Here is a 19,404-nt window from a genome sequence, read left to right on the forward strand (position 1 = left end):
CTCCTTTATCTCTCTCTTTCTGTCCCTCTCGCTCTTCACTTTGCAGTCTCCATTAAGTGAGCAGGTTTCCTTCACCATGCTTTCTACCACCATGATGTACTGTGTTATCATAAGTTTAAAGCATCAAAGCCAAGCAACAATGGACTGTGAAACCATTAGCCAAAGTAAGCCTTTTCTTCTTGTAAGTTGCTTGTTTCAGATAGTTTGTCACAGTGACAAAAGCAGACTTACAGATAGTTCTAAATTTTTGCTATGGCAAATAATGCAGCAACAGACATTATTACCAGTCAGTTGTAGTTAAGGTAGAGGAAAAACTTCAAGTACTTAAAGCAGAGGGGAGTGAGTACACGGATTTGTTCACAGAGGTGATAAAATGTGTGAGAAGCCCAGCAGGAAAGTGAAGCAATCCAGAGACCAGGAACTACAAGAGGTCTATCCTGCACAGCTGGAGGTCCAGGAAGACAGGGTGTGTGGAATGTACCTGGGGCTAAGAAAAGCAGGTTTGTCTGGGTCAGGGTAGACATGCATAGGGATTCTGGCTCTGTGCCCTATTATATTAGGAAAAAGAAATTTTTGTTATTTTACTTACTTATCTTTTTGTTTGGTTACTGTGTGTATTCATGTGTGTACAAGTGTGTGTATTGTGTGCATGGATGCATGTGCACATGGATGTATAAGCTAGAGGGCCAATGATTCCCTAGGAATCCACCTGTCTCTGCTTCCACAGTGCTGGGATTATGAGTACGTGTTACCATGCTTGCTTTAAAATGGAAAGTGATTTCTGAGTATCAAATTCAGGTCCTCCTGCTCGTGAGCCAAGCACTTTACCAAGTAAGCTATTTGCCATCTATTTTTTTTTTTTGCTATTCCACATATTTTAGAAGGAATTATTTACTACTGCATTGTATTAGTCAGGGTTCTCTAGAGGAACAGAACCAACAGAATGAATTATATTTAAAAAGGAAGTTATTGGATTAGCTTATGGCCGTCCAATAACAGTTGCAGGCCTGGGAATCAAGGAACCTGGTAGCTGCTCAGTCCATATGGCCAGATGCCTCAGCAGTCCCAAACCAGCACTGAAGGCCTGGAGGCTTCCTGAGGAGCCGCTGGGTTTTGATCCATGTGGGTCTTCAGTTGACAGTGGTCTTCAGTTTGGTCTGGTCTTCAATCCATGCTGGAAGGCAGCAAGTAGCTCTGGCAGCCAAGTGGAAGGAAGGAAGGGGCTCTTTGCACCCAGAGCTGTCTTATATAAAGTCCCTCTTTGAGAGGGGCTGCTGGCTCTGGGGTAAGGGATCAGTCTGTGGGAAAGGACTTCCTCCTTCAGTTAATCCTTTCAGGAAGCAACCTCAGAGACCCACCCCAAAGGGATTTTTGTGGATTACTGAACAGATCAAGCTGACAAGTTGACAATACCTTAACTATCACATATAGCATATAGACTTAGTGTCAGAGGTAGAAAAACCACAGGAGTCAACTTTAAGACCAACTCTTATATTATAATCATAAGCCTAGTGTATTAGTTTGCAACTGCTACTGTAACATATTACTGTGAAGTATATTTTTAGAAAGCAACTATGTTGTAGGTCTATAGGTTAGAAGTTCAACATTAGTCTCACAGACATAAAATGTCAACAGTGCTACTCTCATTTCTGAAGGCTACCTGCATTCCTTGAACCAAGACTACACTTCCATCTCTTAAAGCTGGCAGTGTAGATGGAGTCCTTATTTCACATTCCTCCTCTTCCTTCTTAAACTTTTTCCACTTTGGAGGCCCCTTGTGATTGCATGGGGCCACCTGGAGAATCTAGGTGACTCTCCCTAACTTAAAGTAAATTGATTGACAACTTAAATCCCCCCCCCCCCACACCTTTTATTTTCTAGGTAGGATCTCTGTTTAGCCCAGGCTGACTTGGAATTTACTATAGTCCCAGGCTGGCCTTGAACTCACAAAGATCCTACTATTTCTGTATTCCAAGTGCTGGGATTAAAGGTGTGTACCACCATGCCTGGCTTAATTTCCCTTTGGCATGTGTACACCATAATAATGTGTTCCAGACATTAGGACATGAATATCTTTGGGAAATATCCTATCTTACATGCATGAGATCCTAGAGGGTGTTCACAGTTTACCTGAGGCAGAGCTAGGAATGCATGTAAATTCAGAATCCTTTCCACTTTATCTCACTGTTTTCAGACATGCAGCAGGGTTACTAAAAGCATGGGCCTTGGATCAGCTAGGTAAGGCATCTGCATTCTCACTCTAACTCTAACTTTTATCAGCTGTGACAATCTGGGGAAATAGTTTAAACTCTCTGTATCTCAGTTTCCTGGTCATTAAATGAGGGATAATTATAGCACCACAGAGGGTAAGATTTAGTGTGAAAACCATAAAATATGCTTAGCAGTGTTTTCAGGACACAGTACTTATAAATGCTATCATACAGATTTAAAATAAGACATTATGCTTATCTCATTATGCTTGTGAGGTCCCTGGTGAGGACAACATATGAGGTGTTTTAATACTCAGTTTGGAAACTGAAGCTGAGAGGATCAAAATGACTGGAATGGTGTCAGCTAGGCAGACTATTGGTAAACGGGTCAGGAAACAATCTCCATGGCTCTTTAAGTCCTCATGTTCTGCCACTTTGTTGGAACTTTCAACTTAACCTAATTAGAGAGAGTCCTTTAAGTATGTTCTAGAAGTTGTATAGTCCTCACATTCAAAATAGTCAGCTATATTCCAGATGTAAAATGCTCTGAGGTTGAGTTTGTTGGCTTCTCCCTTGAATAAACACACTGTGGCTCACCACTAAGGCAATATTCTTTCATGCAATTTAAAGCAAGTATTAAATCATTCTGTCCACAGATTCATGTCCATGGCTTCTGCATGGTATCTCAATATGAGTTTGAATGAAATGTTACTGTGTAGAATTATGCAGAAAGAATGCTTGTTGATGAGATTTTGTCTTTTAGGTAGGGCAATATGCCTTTACTTGACCATTTATTTATCCAACAGTAGTTGCTAATATTCTTTAACTACTGAAAAGTTAATATTCTAGGATAGCTTATATTGTAAGGATAGTTTGGAGGACCTGAAATATAATATCCTTTCTTCCAGCGTAAGCTCAGAAGTCACTGAGACTCAGAGAACGGAGTCAGCTGAAGGTCAGCATGTCCTCATCGTTACTTATTTAAGCCCCACAGAAGGTGCTGTGGAGCTAAATGGCTTGCAAGTGTTTCTCATCCATTCTTGGTGGCAAGTCCACCAGAGATCCCATGAGGCTCTGAATTGACCCCACCAAACTTCTTGCATGCCCTGAGTGTAGACCTGGTCTGGTAACCCATCCATAGACAAAGAAGAATAATATACTAAACTAAACTGACCAATCAGATCACTTTCCTTCCTTCTCCTAGGAGTGCTACAGGAAAAAGATGAATTTCTTCTGTGTAGAAACATGGACAAAGGAAGAAATATTTTCCCCTAAGTATGGGAAAAGAAATAAAGGACATGTAACCAGTTATATCTAGTTTTCTGGGAAGCATTCATAGTTCACAGCTTGGGTAGCCTGTGTATCTGAAGAATGCTACAATATGGACATATTACTCAGAAATGTGTGTGGCAAAGGAAAATGACTAAACCATGTTGGCAGTAGAACAGAGCCTGGCCTTGTTTAGCATCCATGGATGGTGTAGGCAGATCTGGAAGCAGACAGAGAGACAGCCCTGGTGGTGTAGGAATAACACTGGATACTTATGAAGGGGAGAGGAAGGATGCAGGACTGGGTGGAGCAAGGAGTCAAAGCAGGATTAACAGACTTCCAGACAACCTGGTGGGGAGATTAAGAGTGATTGCTGCCTTTCGGTTTAGCTGCAGAGTTGATGTAGCCAAGCCTTCCTATGCCACATTTCTCAGTCACGTGGGAGGGGGCCCAGGACAAATCAGGTGGCTTTCTGCTGGCAGGCAGATCAGAATTAGCCAACAGCTGGGTGGCTCCTCCAGGCCCTCCATTCCTAGCCCTCACTTGTCTGTTGTCTCCTGTGCCACTGCCTACCTTCTCAATAGTTTCCAGAAAATCTCACCCCTCTTTTACTCCAGTTTTGGATGTCTTTTCTGCTTTCTTGCTCTTGTTCCTAACTTCACTGGGCAATATTTCCTCAAGAAAGTTCCAAGAACCCAAAACTAGGTAGCTGCTGCCCACCTGCACATGTAAAGTACTCTATCCACATTTTCCAAATGGTATCAATTCTTCTCTGGGTGCACCTGTCTCCACCAGGTCTCAGTGTGGCTACAGAATTGTATCTCATTCACCTTTGTGCCTTGAGTGTCTAATAAGATCCTGGCACATGGCAGGTGTTTAGCAGATGGCTTTTCACTCTCTTGCCCTGTTGGAGCACATCCTCCTTCAATATGCATTTAATGACTGCTTTTGTGCAAGTCATGCAGGAACTCCCGAATAAGTGCACCTGTTCTGCACTGTGTCCCCCAAGGCACCCTGAAGAGAATTTCTCACATTGCACATACTTTCAGAGCTTATCTTCTCTTGCCAAAATTGCTTCAGCACAGGATCCTGGAAGTGGTAGGGGAACTTTAGTGGGTATTGTCAAGTGTAGGGGCAAGCAAGGTCTTGGAATGTATTAGAAATAATTTATTAGGGAAGGAAACCACCAAGGTAGACACCCTTCTGGATTTGCTTTTATCTAGTCCATGGAAGAATTACTCAGAGCTCTGTAAAGATAAGTGACTCAGGACTATTAGCTCTTTAAAGACTCAAGGATGATAAGGTAGAGATGGCAGGGAGAATGATGAGTAAGTGGGCTGGAGAAAGTTGGACATTGTCATTCCCTATAAGCCCAGTTCTGTAGGGATAGAAACTATTCAACAAAATCCTTAAGAAGGACCACAGAGGCAAAAACATTGTCAATCTGATCACCCTCCAGTTAGCACAGAAGCTTGAAAACAAATGCCTTGTAGTGTACTGGCTCCATCTCAAAGGCTGCAGGGAGCTAAGATCTGACAGGGGCTTTAAGCTAGCCAAACAGGAAAAGGAAAGGTCCCTTCCATTGTTCAAGGCTGAAGAGGAAGACCCCAGTCACTATCATCTTTCATCAACCACTCCCTGTGGGAAGGAGCTTTCAACTATGGCCTTCTTTTAGGGACACTGAAGAGCCTTATTGTAATCAGATGTTAACTTGGACTGGAGTAGGACATGTATGGGTCAAGTCAGATCACAGCCATTTGCTTACCATTGATTGTCAACTCTGGCTACCTTATGATACAGACTTCTAAAACTGTTGCTGTCGAAGTTCACCACATTTGTAAGGATTCTTCTGCTCTGAAAATGAGGGATGTAGATGTGACTTTGTGCTACTTCCTGTCCTGAATGTGCTAGTGGCCAATTGGCAAGGTAGATATGTTGACAATGGTATTAGCAATAACGGAGGCATTATTAATGGCTTACCATGGACCATTATCTCATTTATTCTGCCTAACAGCACTCCAAGATGGGATGCCACTGACAATGTGCCTCTTCAGCATGAGGAAACTGAGGCTTAGAGATTCTAGTTTCCTGTTCAAAGTCACTACAACAAGTAAGTGGTAGATTCAACCCCTAAGCCAATGGTTCTCAATTGGGGTGATCTTTTCCTCTGACCACTCCCCAGAGAACATTCACAATATTTGCTGACACCTTTAGTTGTCATAGTGTAGTGTGGTGGTAGAAACCAGGGATGTTGTTAAACATGTGATGCTTAGGATAGCCCTTCCCACAAACAAGTAATTATTGGTCCCAAAATGGCAACAGTGCTGAGGATGAGAAACACTGTCCTAAGCCACCCTGAGTCCTGTGTGAAAGCAGTTTTTCCTAATCTCCTCTCTTGCTATTGCTAGTTCACAGGACTATTATTCATAGGATCTATCACCTCACTGGTTTTGGTTGTTTTCTTGTGATTTCAGTTGTTTGCTATTAGTTGTCATTCTGAGCTCCTGCAAACACAGACTGGGTCTGTCTCATTTACTGCTCCATCTCAGATTCCTGCCCAGTGCCTGGCACACAGCAGGTGCTCCATGAATATTTGTTAAATTAGTGGATGGGCAAATTAACATAGAGATTTTAAGCAACCTGATAAAGTCACAAAACAATGTGAGCTATGCAGAATTGAACCTTACTTCTCTCTGAATCTGAATCCTCTGTTCCTGGCTCCATGTCATAGTGTCACAATCATTCAAGGTAAGCCTAGCAGAGGATTAGGGTCAGGCACTAGTCTATGTTCTGCAGGAGCTCAGACTCCAGTACAGGAGAGAGAAAACCAGTTAGTGTCAAGGCTTGATGCCAAAATTTAGGCTGGGAAGAAATGAGGGCCAGGAGAAGGATGAGAAGAACTTGTGCTCAGTTGCATCCTGGTACTTGCAGATCATGAGAGAATACCGTTGAGAGTTGACTAGATATTAAAAGAACAGCTTAAAATGACTAGAATCAATCTTTCTCTCCTTTTAGCAAAAAATGGCCAAGCCAATAGAACATTAACATTTTCCTGTCCTCAGGGACGTTGAGCCTCTTACAATTTTCAAAAATGATGGCTAGTGGCTCCCCAAATACAAATTCAAGTCAAGATGTAATCTAATGTCAAGTACCAGGTTGGCATGGGTTCCATCTGGCAGATACTGGTCCTGGTAGGAGCAGGGAGCCAGTGTGGGAGCAAACTCCTATGGAGCTGTCAGGGAGAGGGGAAGAGGGGAAGATGGGCTGGATACATGAAGCAAAGACAAAAAGAGAGAAGACAAATGAGGGTTAGTGAAGGAACAGGGAGAAAGGATGAAGGAGAGGGAAAGGAAGAAAGGGAAGGAAAGCAGGAAGAAGGGAAAGAAGGAAGGAGGAGGAAGGAAGAGAAGGAAGCAAATATGGGTAATAAGTAGTTTCATTGACTATTGTTTCAAATCATGTAGAAGCTCCCTGAATGGATAATCACCTTCAATACTGGAAATAATCTTATGGGGTGTTCATTTTCATGGTATTTCATGAGTAATAAATAACTTCTTCAGGGAAACCAGGGTGAGTTGGAAAGAGATAGGACAATGGGAAGAAGGACAGATCTGGGATTCCCCATGAAATCTACCAGAATACACTTTAAGTTCTTGGATGTCTTGGTGGTAAACAGTAGAAACCAAAGTCTGGATTCCAGCACAGAGTAAGCTGCCTGGAAGCGGAGCCAAGGGCCTAGCAGCTCACTTGAGATGTTAGGGCAGCCCAAGGAGATTGTTTTTGAATTGACTTTACTGACAGATTATATTAGATTCTTTTGTGATATGGTGGCTTTAAGATCCCTGTAACATCATGGTTATATTTGTCCTTTCCTCCTCAAACAAACAAACAAAAAAAGCAGAAACCACAAAATGATCCAACAACATCCCAATGCCAGAATTGTGTTAGCCCCTACAGTGAGCTGTTGGTCAGGGAAGCGCAAAACAATGCCAACCATTGCCAGAGTACTTGGTTACCCATGAGACCTAAATGGTAACCACCTATTGCTGAAGACACCACAGGCTGTCATCACAGAACATTTAGAGATCATTTTAAAATTGAAATGGAAGCCAGCTATCTGCTTGCTAGGTCTCACAGTGTTTAAACATCTACAGGCCATTGTGAGATATAGGTCACCAATAACTTGAACAAACAGTGGATCCTATAAGCTACAGGCAAGATGTATACACCAGTGTAATAGTGGCACACAGGTTATGGGGGTAATCTAGCTGCTCTCTGATGGGATATGATGCCTGCTCAATGGGAGGGAATTTATAGTTGTTAATGAGAACTAAGTTAGAAGCCTATAGGGCTTGGAAGGTCATAGATCCTAGAGGGAAGCCTCCACTGTTCTTTGGCTAAAAAGAGAGGTTATGGATATTAAAATGTCTATGTTTATCCCCTTTGATCTATGGTGCTCTCACCCTTGGCTAGAGAATCTACTTTTAACAGATGGCAGCAAATTGTTAGGAGACCCAAGACCCATCAGTATGACAAGGAAAAAAAAAAAAAAGATTGCCTAGCATGAAATGAGTCATCTCAGGAAACATTACAGAGGAAGTTGCAGATTAAATATGAGTGTTGCTCTCACTGCTTGCCTAAGAACCCTCCAGGGAGGTGGTGATAGACCCCGAGGAGACATTAAGTTCACCAGAGCAGAAAATTAGAGGTTGTTGACAGCTCAACACTAAAAGATACTTAAAACATGCCCTCTAAAGCTAGGGAACATTGCTGGAGAGGGGGTGTAAAGAATGTAAGAGTCACAGGGTGGAAAGGTATACAATGTGGCATTTCCCCCTCCACAGAAACTGACTTGTGCATTCATGACCACTGAATACTGAGGAGGGCCCTCAGGGGAATGGGGGTGGAAGAGGGGGAACATAAGAGTATAGCCTGGTGGGCCGGGCATGGTGGTGCATGCCTTTAATCCCAGCACTTGGAAGGCAGAGGTAGGAGGATCACCGTGAGTTCGAGGCCACCCTGAGACTACATAGTGAATTCCAGGTCAGCCTGGGCCAGAATGAGACCCTACCTCAAAAAGCCAATTTGCAATATGTTCATATATTAAATACTAAATAATAAAAAGCAAAAAACAAAAATGATACAACTGCTCTCATTTTATTATGCTTGGGGTCACGGAAAATAAGAAACAAAGAAAGGAAGTTATTAAGATAAACAGAAATACCTTCTATACACTTTTAGTCTATAAGCCACTTTCATGTCAAATCTCATGTGATATTTCTTATTTTGTGGTGGATGTCAGATCCTTCATTCTATGAAAGATAAAGGTGGTCCGGAGAGAGGTGTTAAATTAATAAAAAATTCAGAACCTCTTACTTCTGTCTTTAGCTCTTTCCTGTATTAAAAGTCAAGTTCAATATACTTTAAATGAAGTTATTATTCTTTTAAAATTAACTTCTCAGAATGAAAGTTCTGTAGTACAAGACTCTGGCCTATTAATCATGAAGAAAAGATTAATGCTAGCTTCAGCCTAAGATATATTTATGTCAGATGTTTTCATAATAATTGTTTATAAAAGAGCTTATTTAAGCAAACATTGATTCCCAAAAGAGTCGAACATGTCCTCCTAGGAGCAAATTAATAGCAGCGAACATTAGTGTTCTTGGAAGTCTGTTGGATAAATAATTCTGTACACACCCTTTCCTTTAGCCCACCTTGCCTGGGTGGCACTTTTATTCCTCGCTAGCAGCCAGCTCTGCTCTGCAGAGGTGGCCCTGGTTGCCATTCTTCCTACCTCATTCCCACTCCCAAACTTGACTACTTGTGGTTTTTATTTCCCACCTATTATTTTGTATTCAGTACTAGCCATACTCCCCAGAGAGCAAGCTTCACACATCTGTGGCCAGGTGTTTCTTTTTCATTTATTAAATCTCTCTCCCTCTCTTTCTGTGTGACAACTGTGCATGTGGAAGTCAGAGAACAACTTCAGTGTCTGTACTTACTTTCCACCTTCTTTGAGACGGGATTTTTTTTTTTTTTTTTTTTTTTTTTTTTTTTTTTTTTGTTATTCTTGGCTCTGTTCTCCAGTCTACCTGGCCGCCAAGCTTTCCAGGATTCTCTTGTGTCTGCTTCCCATTAGAGACTTAGATACCATGGCTGTTTTTATATGGTTCTATGGATTTGAACTGAGGACCTCAGCTTGCAAAGTGTTGCAGTTTCCTTTTTGTTACTGAGACAAAACTAGCCAGAAGCAAGAACGGGTTTGCCTTACAGATTTTTAGGGAAGTTCATCATGGAGGGGAACCATGGCACTAGCAGATGGTCAGGTGCACATCACATCTCCATAGCAGTGAAGAGGAAGCAATGCACGTTCTGGACTTGGAACTGAGCTATATCACCCCAAATTCTACCCATAGCAACAATTTTCTCCAACAAGGCTGCACCTCCCAAAGGCTCTACAACTTTCTCAAATTGCCACCAGATAGGGACCAAATACTCAAAACACATGAACCTATGAGGGCCACTTTTCACTCAGATTACCACACATCAGAAGCTTTTCACTCATGGAGTCATCACCCTAACTCCTAGTATTCCTTCCTTTCTTTCCTTTTTCTGTTTGTTTTTGTTGTTGTTTTATTTGTTTTTATAGCCCAGGCTCTAGGCCAGGCTGACCTGGAATTCACTAGGTAGTCTCCAGCTGGCCTCAAACTCACAGCAATTCTCCTACCTCTGCTTCCTGAGTGCTGAAATTAAAGGCGTGCACCACCATGCTCAGTCTGGTTTTTCTGTTTTTTATATTTTTAATTGATTGATTGATTGCACAAAGAGACATGGAGAGAGAATGGAGATGCCAGGGCTCTAGCCACGGCGAACTCCAGATGCATGCATCACTTTGTGCATCTGGCTTTACATGTGTTCTAGGGCATCAAACTCTGGTCATTAGGTTTTGTAGGAAAGTACCTTAACCATTGAGCCATCTCTCCAGCTCACCTGGTGTTTCTTGATTGCTACTGTGTTGTCAGCATGGCTGACCATAGTAGATGTACCATAAGTACTAGCTGGGAGGATGGCTATTCGGGGTCACTAGACACAAAACACTGACTAGCATCATTGGTGTAACCTGCCTCCCAGTTCCAGCTCTGACATAGAGTCTGCAAACATCTGTCAGAACTGAATCAAGAGTTTCAAGAACATCCCATCCTAAAACCCATGCTTTCAGTAGAAAGAGAATCCACCCATCTGGTGAAGTGATATGGCATCTCTCACTATGTCTAAGGTGAGAGCAGAGGTGGGTGGTGAAAGTGATGTGCAGCTGCCACACCTGTCCTTTTCACAGGGCCTCTGTAATCATGGGTTCCTTGCACAGACACCTTAGCCATTGAGAGTAGTGGTGATAATGCTGATGCACTAACTCGTCTAGTTCTTGCAAACACTCTGGGAGGAAGGACGATTTTTTAATTCCTTTCAGAGTCAAAGAAACCCAGGCACAAGTAAGTCACATAAGGAGAGCTCAACGGAGTATTATTGATGTATATAGTGGGAATTTCTAGGCTTCTCTAGGGCTGAGGGGCAAGAGGATGAGGAAGACTCTGAGGCAGGAGCCTGCTCTATCTCTTTGGTATCTAGTAAGCATTCCTTTAAACATTTTAATGCACTGGGCTTCTGCAAATAAATAAAAATCAGAGAAAAGAATTTTGTCTAGGTTTACAAATAAAAAAAATGCTGTTTTTTTTCTAATCTAGGAATATACTTGCATTGGGGGTTGGGCATTAAATACTTCAGTGTTAATTGCCCTAAGAGCAAAGTTTATGGTAGAGATAAAAATCTCCTCCCTAAATAGCCCAGTCATCTATTTCCCTGTTCATGTGGCCTGAGTGTCCAGGGATCCAAGCAATGACACTGGAACCTTAAGTACTTGCTAATCAAGAGAACTTTTGTCCAAAATTTTCATTTCCACAGGTATGTTGAGTAAACCTAAGACAAACTGATGGTAAATTTAGAAGAACATACGTTGGAGTTGCTAGAGACAAACACAAGATAAAGGCCGGACAAAAGGGGGCATGAAAAGACTCTGGGAGTTTGGATAAGGCTAGAATGGGGGAGGAAAGAAGGCCAGGTTGGGCAGCCTTCTGGCCCTAGAATAACAATGACAGTAGCAGCAACAGTGTTTTTGAGTGCCTAACATGTGATGTATACATAAAAAGAAATGCTTTACATTTGATCATTATCATCTTTAATGCTGAGATTGGTCAAAACTCCCTTTTCTCTGCAGAGGAAACAGAAACTTTTGGAGCTGGTAAGAGAAGTTTCACCAAGGTCTGCATGACAAGAAGACACGTGATCTGAGCCCTCCGCTGTGTGCCACTTCAAGCTATGAGGACCCAGGGGGCCGGGCGTTCTAGCAGTAATCGGGACTAAGACCACCTTAGAACAAGGGCCCCTGTCCTGCCCCAGGGACTGCCAAGGCTGAAGTAATCTACTTTCATGGCAAGCAGAGCCAATCTAAGCTGATTCAACCATGTGGTACTCAGGTACTAGCTATGCTTTGACTGGAGGCCTAGCTTTCCAGTCCCCAATAGAGACAACATTCTGAGGCTCTAGGTGATCATCCCAGTGACCTTTCTGGTTAAGAGTCAGCCGGGGAGCATGCTGGAAGCAATGGCCTGAAGTCATTCCTCTGTGAACCCCTCAGCTATTGAAATACTGCCTTCTACATTTTTTTCAGATCGCTGGATCATGTGTTTTAACTCCTATGGAAGAGAGGTGAGACTACAGACCAGAAAAAAAAAAAAGTTCATGCAGGATTACACATATTTCAGAAAACCTGGAACTTAATTTCTTGAGTGGATGGGTCATTTCCTCTTTGTAAGGCACCAGAAAGGTGGATGGTCTTAGCGTGATTAGAAGCCTGAAGGATATTAAAGGTCCGTGCACAGAGAGGAGATTCTGGCAGCTGATTTAGAGGGCAAGGAGCTGCCTGGCCCTGTTCCTCCTCAGCTGGGCGGGGGCCCAGAGGAGCTGTGCCCAGATGTATTTTTGTCTCATTGCCTCAACCTAGGCAGCTCCACTTGGAATGATTTATGATTTCTTGGGTTTGTTTTGTAAACACAGCTCATGCCATGGAAAGAAGTTATATTCCCAGGGTCTTCCTTTAAGGGTGGTATGGCTTTAAAATTATTTTTCTTTGGCCTGAAGCTATACTGTATAAATTCCCAAGTTGTTGAGCCTAGGACACTAGAATCACAAGCAGTCTTGGAGGTTACCTGGCCCAACTACCTCCTTGTACAGTTGTGACAGCACTGAGGCTCAGGCGCGCAGCTAACTCCAGCAAATGCATGGCAGGGAGGGCTGCCCACATAACCCTCAGATAATTTTCCATCATGACTGTGGTGCAGAGAGGACACATCAAATGTAGTCACTGCCTTCACTGAACCAAGACTTGGTCAAGGCAAATCGCTTTAAATGAATAAGTACAAATGTGTTATGCAGGAAGAACGAGTCTTTGGGGGCTTGAAACAAGGGCTGAGGGTTAGTTTCTCTGAGGGAAGGATGCTTAAATGGAAACTTCAGGGAGGAGAAAAAGTTGGTCCAAAACAAGTGCAATAATGACAAAAGTGCTCTGGGGGAAACCAACTGCTCTCTAATTGGACTAGAGTCCTGCTCATGGGAGGGAATACATACATGCCTGGTACCGAAAAACTAATCAAAAGCCTATGGCAGGGGAGGCCATGAGGCTTAGGGATATAAAGCCAGCTCTTGTCTGGATAAGTGTATATTTTATTCTTACCAAACTGCTCTAAAAGAACTACACTTAATGTTCATATTCATATGCTAATGCTGTCACTTCTGGTTAGAGAAGCTTCTCTTTTCAGATGGTGATGACCACGGGGTTGACCCAAAAGGCAACATAGTGCTGATAAGAAGGGGCAAAGGAGTGTCTATCACTGAAACATCTCTACTACACCTCTAAGGCTCAGGGTCCATTGTGGAAGAGGTGGCAGAAAGAATATAAGAGCCAAAGAAAGGGTATGACTGCTTACAATGCAACTGTCCAGAAAGAAATTGGCCTTGATATCCATGACCTCATAGAGCCTAGCAATATCTACATAAGACCCTCATAATAGGAGAAAAAGATGGTGACATCAAATTAAAAGAGAGACCTGACATCATCCAGGAAAAAAAATAAATAAAATAAAATAAAAAATAAAAGAGAGACTAATGGAGAGAGAGAGGGGATATGATAGAGAGAAGAGTTGTAAAGGGGAAGTGGGGGAGGGAAGGGAATTATCATGGTTTATTGTCTGTAAGTATAGAAGTTGTCAATTATAACAATAAAAAAAATGAAGAAAAGCTGGCCCATAGCAGGAGAAGGTGGACTCCAGGCAGAGGGGCCAGCGTGCACCCAGCGCAGGCAGGCAGCAGCACGGGCCAAGGCTCTGAGAGGGAGTAGTGCATTGCCAGTGGTGTGCTGAGAGGCTGGAGGAATGGATGGAGAGAATTCACATTGAACTGCAGACTCAGCAAGAGCTGGGACAGTTTCCAGAAGCAGCACAGGAAGTGATGAGAGTTGGTTTGCTTTTTCAGTAAGCTCTTCTGGCTTTGTGGAAGAGAATAAGCTGGGAGCACAGGTCTGATACAGACACTGGCTCCTTACCCCATCCAAAGTCACCTCCTTGGCTCAAGGTCCTACATTCACATATGTATAATGGGATGATATATTCTAGATAAGATTTCTTAGAGGTTAAGTGTTAAACACAATGCTGGGACCAGGACACATGCCAATAATAGACTCATGCTCTATTTTGGGACAAGAGCCAGAAACAATGCACTTATTAGTGTTTGAAGGATATGGTGGCAGGTGGCAGGGCCTGGAAGATGAGCTGGGTTGGAAGAATGAGCACTCCAGTCTCTGGTTGTGGCATTAGCTCTCAGAGGTCCCTCTGACAGATTTTATGTCTCACAAAGCTGCCTTACTTGCTCTCTCTTCTTCTTCCTTCTTTATCTTTCCACATGCTTCCCTCGCTCTCTGCTTTATTTTTTTTTTCCTCCAGGAGGTAATGTGATGAAGTTAAAATGTAGTTTTAGGAAAAAGGCAAAGCTAGTATTGGATGATGGCTTTTGTACCTTTTAGCTGTGTTTGTCAACTTTCTGTCCCTGTGACAAAATACCTGAGAAATACCAGGAAACCCACTGAGGAAGGCCTTCAGTGGAATGGGGGCAGGGAGGACATGAATGATACTAACACATTATTGGTCCATGCAAAGTTTCTATTTAATAAAAAGAAACAGTTTATGGGTTTGGATGATGGCTCAGGAGTTGGAGGTGATTGCTTGCAAACCCTGCCAGTCTAGTTCAATTCCTTGGCCATCCATATAAAGACAGATCTGCACTTATCTGCAGCTTCAAGAGACCCTGGCAAGCATGCATGTGTGAGCACACACATTTAAATAAATAAGTAATAAGTAAATAAACAATTATTTAACAGGGAAAAAGAGGAAAGGTTTCTTTTGGCTCACGGTCTTGAAGGCTTTATCTGGCTCCATTGCTTTCAGGCAGTGGTGAGGGAGAACATAATGGTGGGGAGCATATCATACAGTGCATCTGCTCCCCCATGGTGGCCAGGAACCAGAGAGAGAAGACAGAGCCATGGCCAAGACTCTTCAATACTCTTGGAAGACCTGTCCCACTGACCTGCTTTCTGTATCCAGGCTCCACCTCTTAATAGCCCATTCAGTTATGAGCTCATCATTAATTAATTAATTGGTGAGGAGGTTAATATCCTCATGATGCAATCTCCACCAGCTGGGGTTCAAGGCTTTAACACATGAGTCTTTGTGGCCATTTTATATCCAAGTAATAACAGTAGCTTTTGTGTAAGCATCTCAGCCTCTCAGATTCTCAGTTACCTTATCTGTAAAATGAGTCTATTAGTATTTTAATTACAGAGTTATAAGGTTTAAATAAGGTGATATGTGGAACACACTTACAAGTTTGGCACCGAGTAGCAGTATGATGAAGTACTCTGTTGACTTGTTTAGTATATCTGGCACTACCATAGGCCAGGCCTTGATTAGGTATCCAGATCATGGTGTTCATCACCGATGTTTCTCTGTCAAGTCTTGGGAAGGGATCAGTGTCACTAAAGCCAAACTGTAGCACGTGGAGAAAATGTTTCCTCACAAAGAGAGGCTCCAGGTCAAGGGATGGATCTAAACAATGTCTAACCAATACTGTTGAAGGCTCACTCCTGAATTAGACGTTTCCCACTTGCAGTTTCCTTGTTCAGTTCAATTCAATCACAATGCTCCCACTGCTGTGTGGTAGGCCCTGTGCTAGGACCTATAAAAGATGTTAAGATGCGTAAGTTATAGGCCTTTGCCAGTCTAATAATGACAACAGTATCTAGTCAGTGGCTGAGGTGGTAATGGGACAAAACTACCCCATAAAGATAGGAGCCAAGGTCTTTAGCTTGCTGGGAAAAGACTTAGTGGATCTAATTTCTGAAGCCTGTTACAGGGAAAAGGATAAATGTTTATTGGCATTCCTCTTTTTTCTGCACATGCTTCTTATGTGTGGTATTTAATATGTGGTGTGTATGTGGTATATGCACATGCATGTGCTGAACTGGTACCTTGTGCACTCACTTGTGGTGGCAGGAGGAGAACATTAGGTTTCCCCCTTCATTGCTTACCCTCCCGTCCTTTCTTCATGACAATGGAATCTCTTACTGACTCTAGAGTTTGCTTTTTATGAGCCCCAGGGATTCTCTGGTCTCTGCTCTCCCGCCCCACAGGACTAGTGCTGCAGACAGACATGTCCATGCTCAGCTGCTTATATGGGCTCTGGAGAGTCAACCTTGAGTGGTGTCAGTCTCTCATGGGAAGTGCACATAAACTGCTGAGCCATTGGTCTAGCCCATATTTTGTCTCCTTTAAAGGAAAAAAAGCTGTCTAATAATGTTGGCTGCCTAGCAATAGCGTAAGCCACCTGGTAAGCACACTATACTCAGTCTCTGGTAAAGCTCAGGCATATGCTAGGCAAACACCCACGAGGGCGTTCCCAAGGGAAAGCCTGCTTTGAAAGGTGGAAGGTTGATGGGGTGACATCTAGGCTTTTTAGTGAGTAAAGTGCCAAAGTCCTTTGTTTCTATTTTCAGACTCACACAACACATGCAGTTTCCTCCCTCTGGGGCTGACCCTGCACTTTACCTCACTCCTTCCTGAACCGAGCTCTGGAACCTTGCTGCACCAATTTATCAATCCTGAGACCTCTATGTCAGGCTTCTGGGGCATGCATAAAAGAGAATTCTGGATAGATAATTAAATTTCTAGATAGATAGTTGGATTTATTATACCATATTTTTTTTTAGAAATCCTCCTCCTTCTGGTCTTTGTGGGTTTCCCCTTAGGTTTGTGTCTCATGCATAGTTTATTAAACATATAACAGCATCTGATAAAAAAAAATTACTTGCCGGGCATGGTGGCGCACGTCTTTAATCCCAGCACTTGGGAGGCAGAGGTAGGAGGATCGCTGTGAGTTCAAGGCCACCCTGAGACTCCATAGTGAATTCCAGGTCAGCCTGGGCTAGAGTGAGACCCTACCTCGAAAAACAAAAAAAAAAAAAAAAAAAAAAAAAAATTACTTGTAATTTTAGTACTTTGGAAAAATCAGTGGATTTAGAATGGGGCTGTGCTGGGCATGGTGGCACACACCTTTAATCCCAGCACTTTGGAGGCAGAGGTAGGAGGATCGCTATAAATTCAAGGCCAGCCTGAGACTACATACTGAATTCTTGGTCAGCCTGGGCTAAAGGGAGACCCTACCTTGAAAGAAAAAAATTTGAAAAGAAAAAAATCAAATAGAATGTGGCTGCTAGATATAATTTTCAGATCCATTTTGAGTTTTGTCTTGGCTACCTAACCTCTGTAAGCCTCAGTGTCTTTGTCTGTTAAACAAATAATGATAACATTTGGTTTATATTATACAAGAAGTCTATATAACACATGCAAAGTGCATGTGTTAGATGTTGATCTGACACAATATTACCTTTCCAAAACTATTAATGGTAAATAGTTATCCAATTCTTCTTTGTTTCTTCATTTATCTTTCTTTCTTTCTTTTTTTTTTTTTTTGGTTTTTCGAGGTAGGGTCTCACTCTAGTCCAGGCTGACCTGGAATTAACTCTGTACTCTCAGGGTGGCCTTGAACTCATGGCGATCCTCCTACCTCTGCCTCCCGAGTGCTGGGCTTAAAGGCGTGCGCCACCACGCCCGGCCATTTATCTTTCTAATGTATTGATTTTGAATTCTCGCATTCTCTAGAAATAAGAATTATGTTGGCATTGAAAGCACCCTAAAGATTAGCAAATTCACCCCAGTGTTTACTACAAAGAAAATTGTACTTCATGTACTGCTAGAACTAGGAAAAGGACCCAGGGATCTTTGCTTTTGTTTGATGCTCTTTGATTGATTATATTTTCTCTAATACTGATTGCATTATCTTATTTACTTGCTTTAAAAATATCAAATGTGGGCTGGAGAGATGGCTTAGCGGTTAGGCGCTTGCCTGTGAAGCCTAAGGACCCCAGTTCAAGGCTCGGTTCCCCAGGTCCCACGTTAGCCAGATGCACAAGGGGGCGCACGCGTCTGGAGTTCGTTTGCAGAGGCTGGAAGCCCTGGCGCGCCCATTCTCTCTCTCTCCTTCTATCTGTCTTTCTCTCTGTGTCTGTTGCTCTCAAATAAATAAATAAAAATTAAAAAAAAATCAAATGCCTTGGCAATAAATTATAGGCAAATCAAAGCAAAATTATATAAGTAGAACCACATACATCAAACTGAGAAGTTCTGCACAGCAGAGGGAACAATCAAACAAGTTTTAAAGAAACCTATAGGTGAAAGCACATATAAACTGCTGGACATGATAACAAGAGACTGTAATCCCAGTACTTAGGAGGTGGAGGCAAGAGGATCAGACTGCAGGGCTACATAGTGAGTTTGAGGCCAACCTGGGCTACATGAGACCTTGTATCAGAAAACCAACAAAAGTATATATAAACAGTGTATGTAGTGAATACCTACAGCTCAATAACAAAAATACAATATCAGTTCTGTTCCTCTAGAGAACCCTGAGTAATATAACATGTATATAGCAGATATGCTCGAAGGCCTCTGAGGCCAAAGAAGAGCACTGAGCGTCTTTCCTCTGTGCTCATCCATGTACTTCCATGAGGTGGAGCCTCTCTGAACAGAGCTCTGGGTTTCATGAACTCCAGTAATTGCCCTGTCCACTGGCAAGGGGGTAGGAGATGCTCATGATCACACCCAGCTGATGAAGGACTCAGGAACTAGATGGACGCCATGAAAGGCTTCAGAGTCCTCCGTAGGCCTAAGTTTCTGTTTCCCAGCAAGGTCTAAGTTTTTATTTTCTGGTAAGGGTGGATTTAACAGTTACTGGAAACTGATTATGCCATACATTCCTATAGTCATAGATAAGTTCAATTCCCCTAGCCCCAGCCCGCCAAGTTTGCCCTCCAAAATCCTAAGCCAATCAGAAGAGTACGCTGTTTAAATTAACCAATCATGTACCCATCCCCTTCTATGTTTAAATCCCTATAAAAACCCTACCCTCCCACTACTCTTGTAGGGATCCACTGCATTGGTAAAGTCAAGAGACCCAGCTTAAGCCTGAAATAAAGCTCCTTGCCCTTGCAAAAAATAAAAATAAAAAAATAAATAAACAAAATAAAATAAAGCAGGGTATGGTGGCGCATGCCTTTAATCCCAGCACTCGGGAGGCAGAGGTAGGAGGATTGCCATGAGTTCGAGGCCACCCTGACTCCATAGTGAATTCCAGGTCAGCCTGGGCTAGAATGAGACCCTACCTCAAAAAACCAAAAAAAAAAAAAAAAAAAAAAACCAAAAAAAAA

The sequence above is a fragment of the Jaculus jaculus genome, chromosome 13, assembly GCF_020740685.1.
Source record: "Jaculus jaculus isolate mJacJac1 chromosome 13, mJacJac1.mat.Y.cur, whole genome shotgun sequence".
Classification (NCBI taxonomy): Eukaryota; Metazoa; Chordata; class Mammalia; order Rodentia; family Dipodidae; genus Jaculus; species Jaculus jaculus.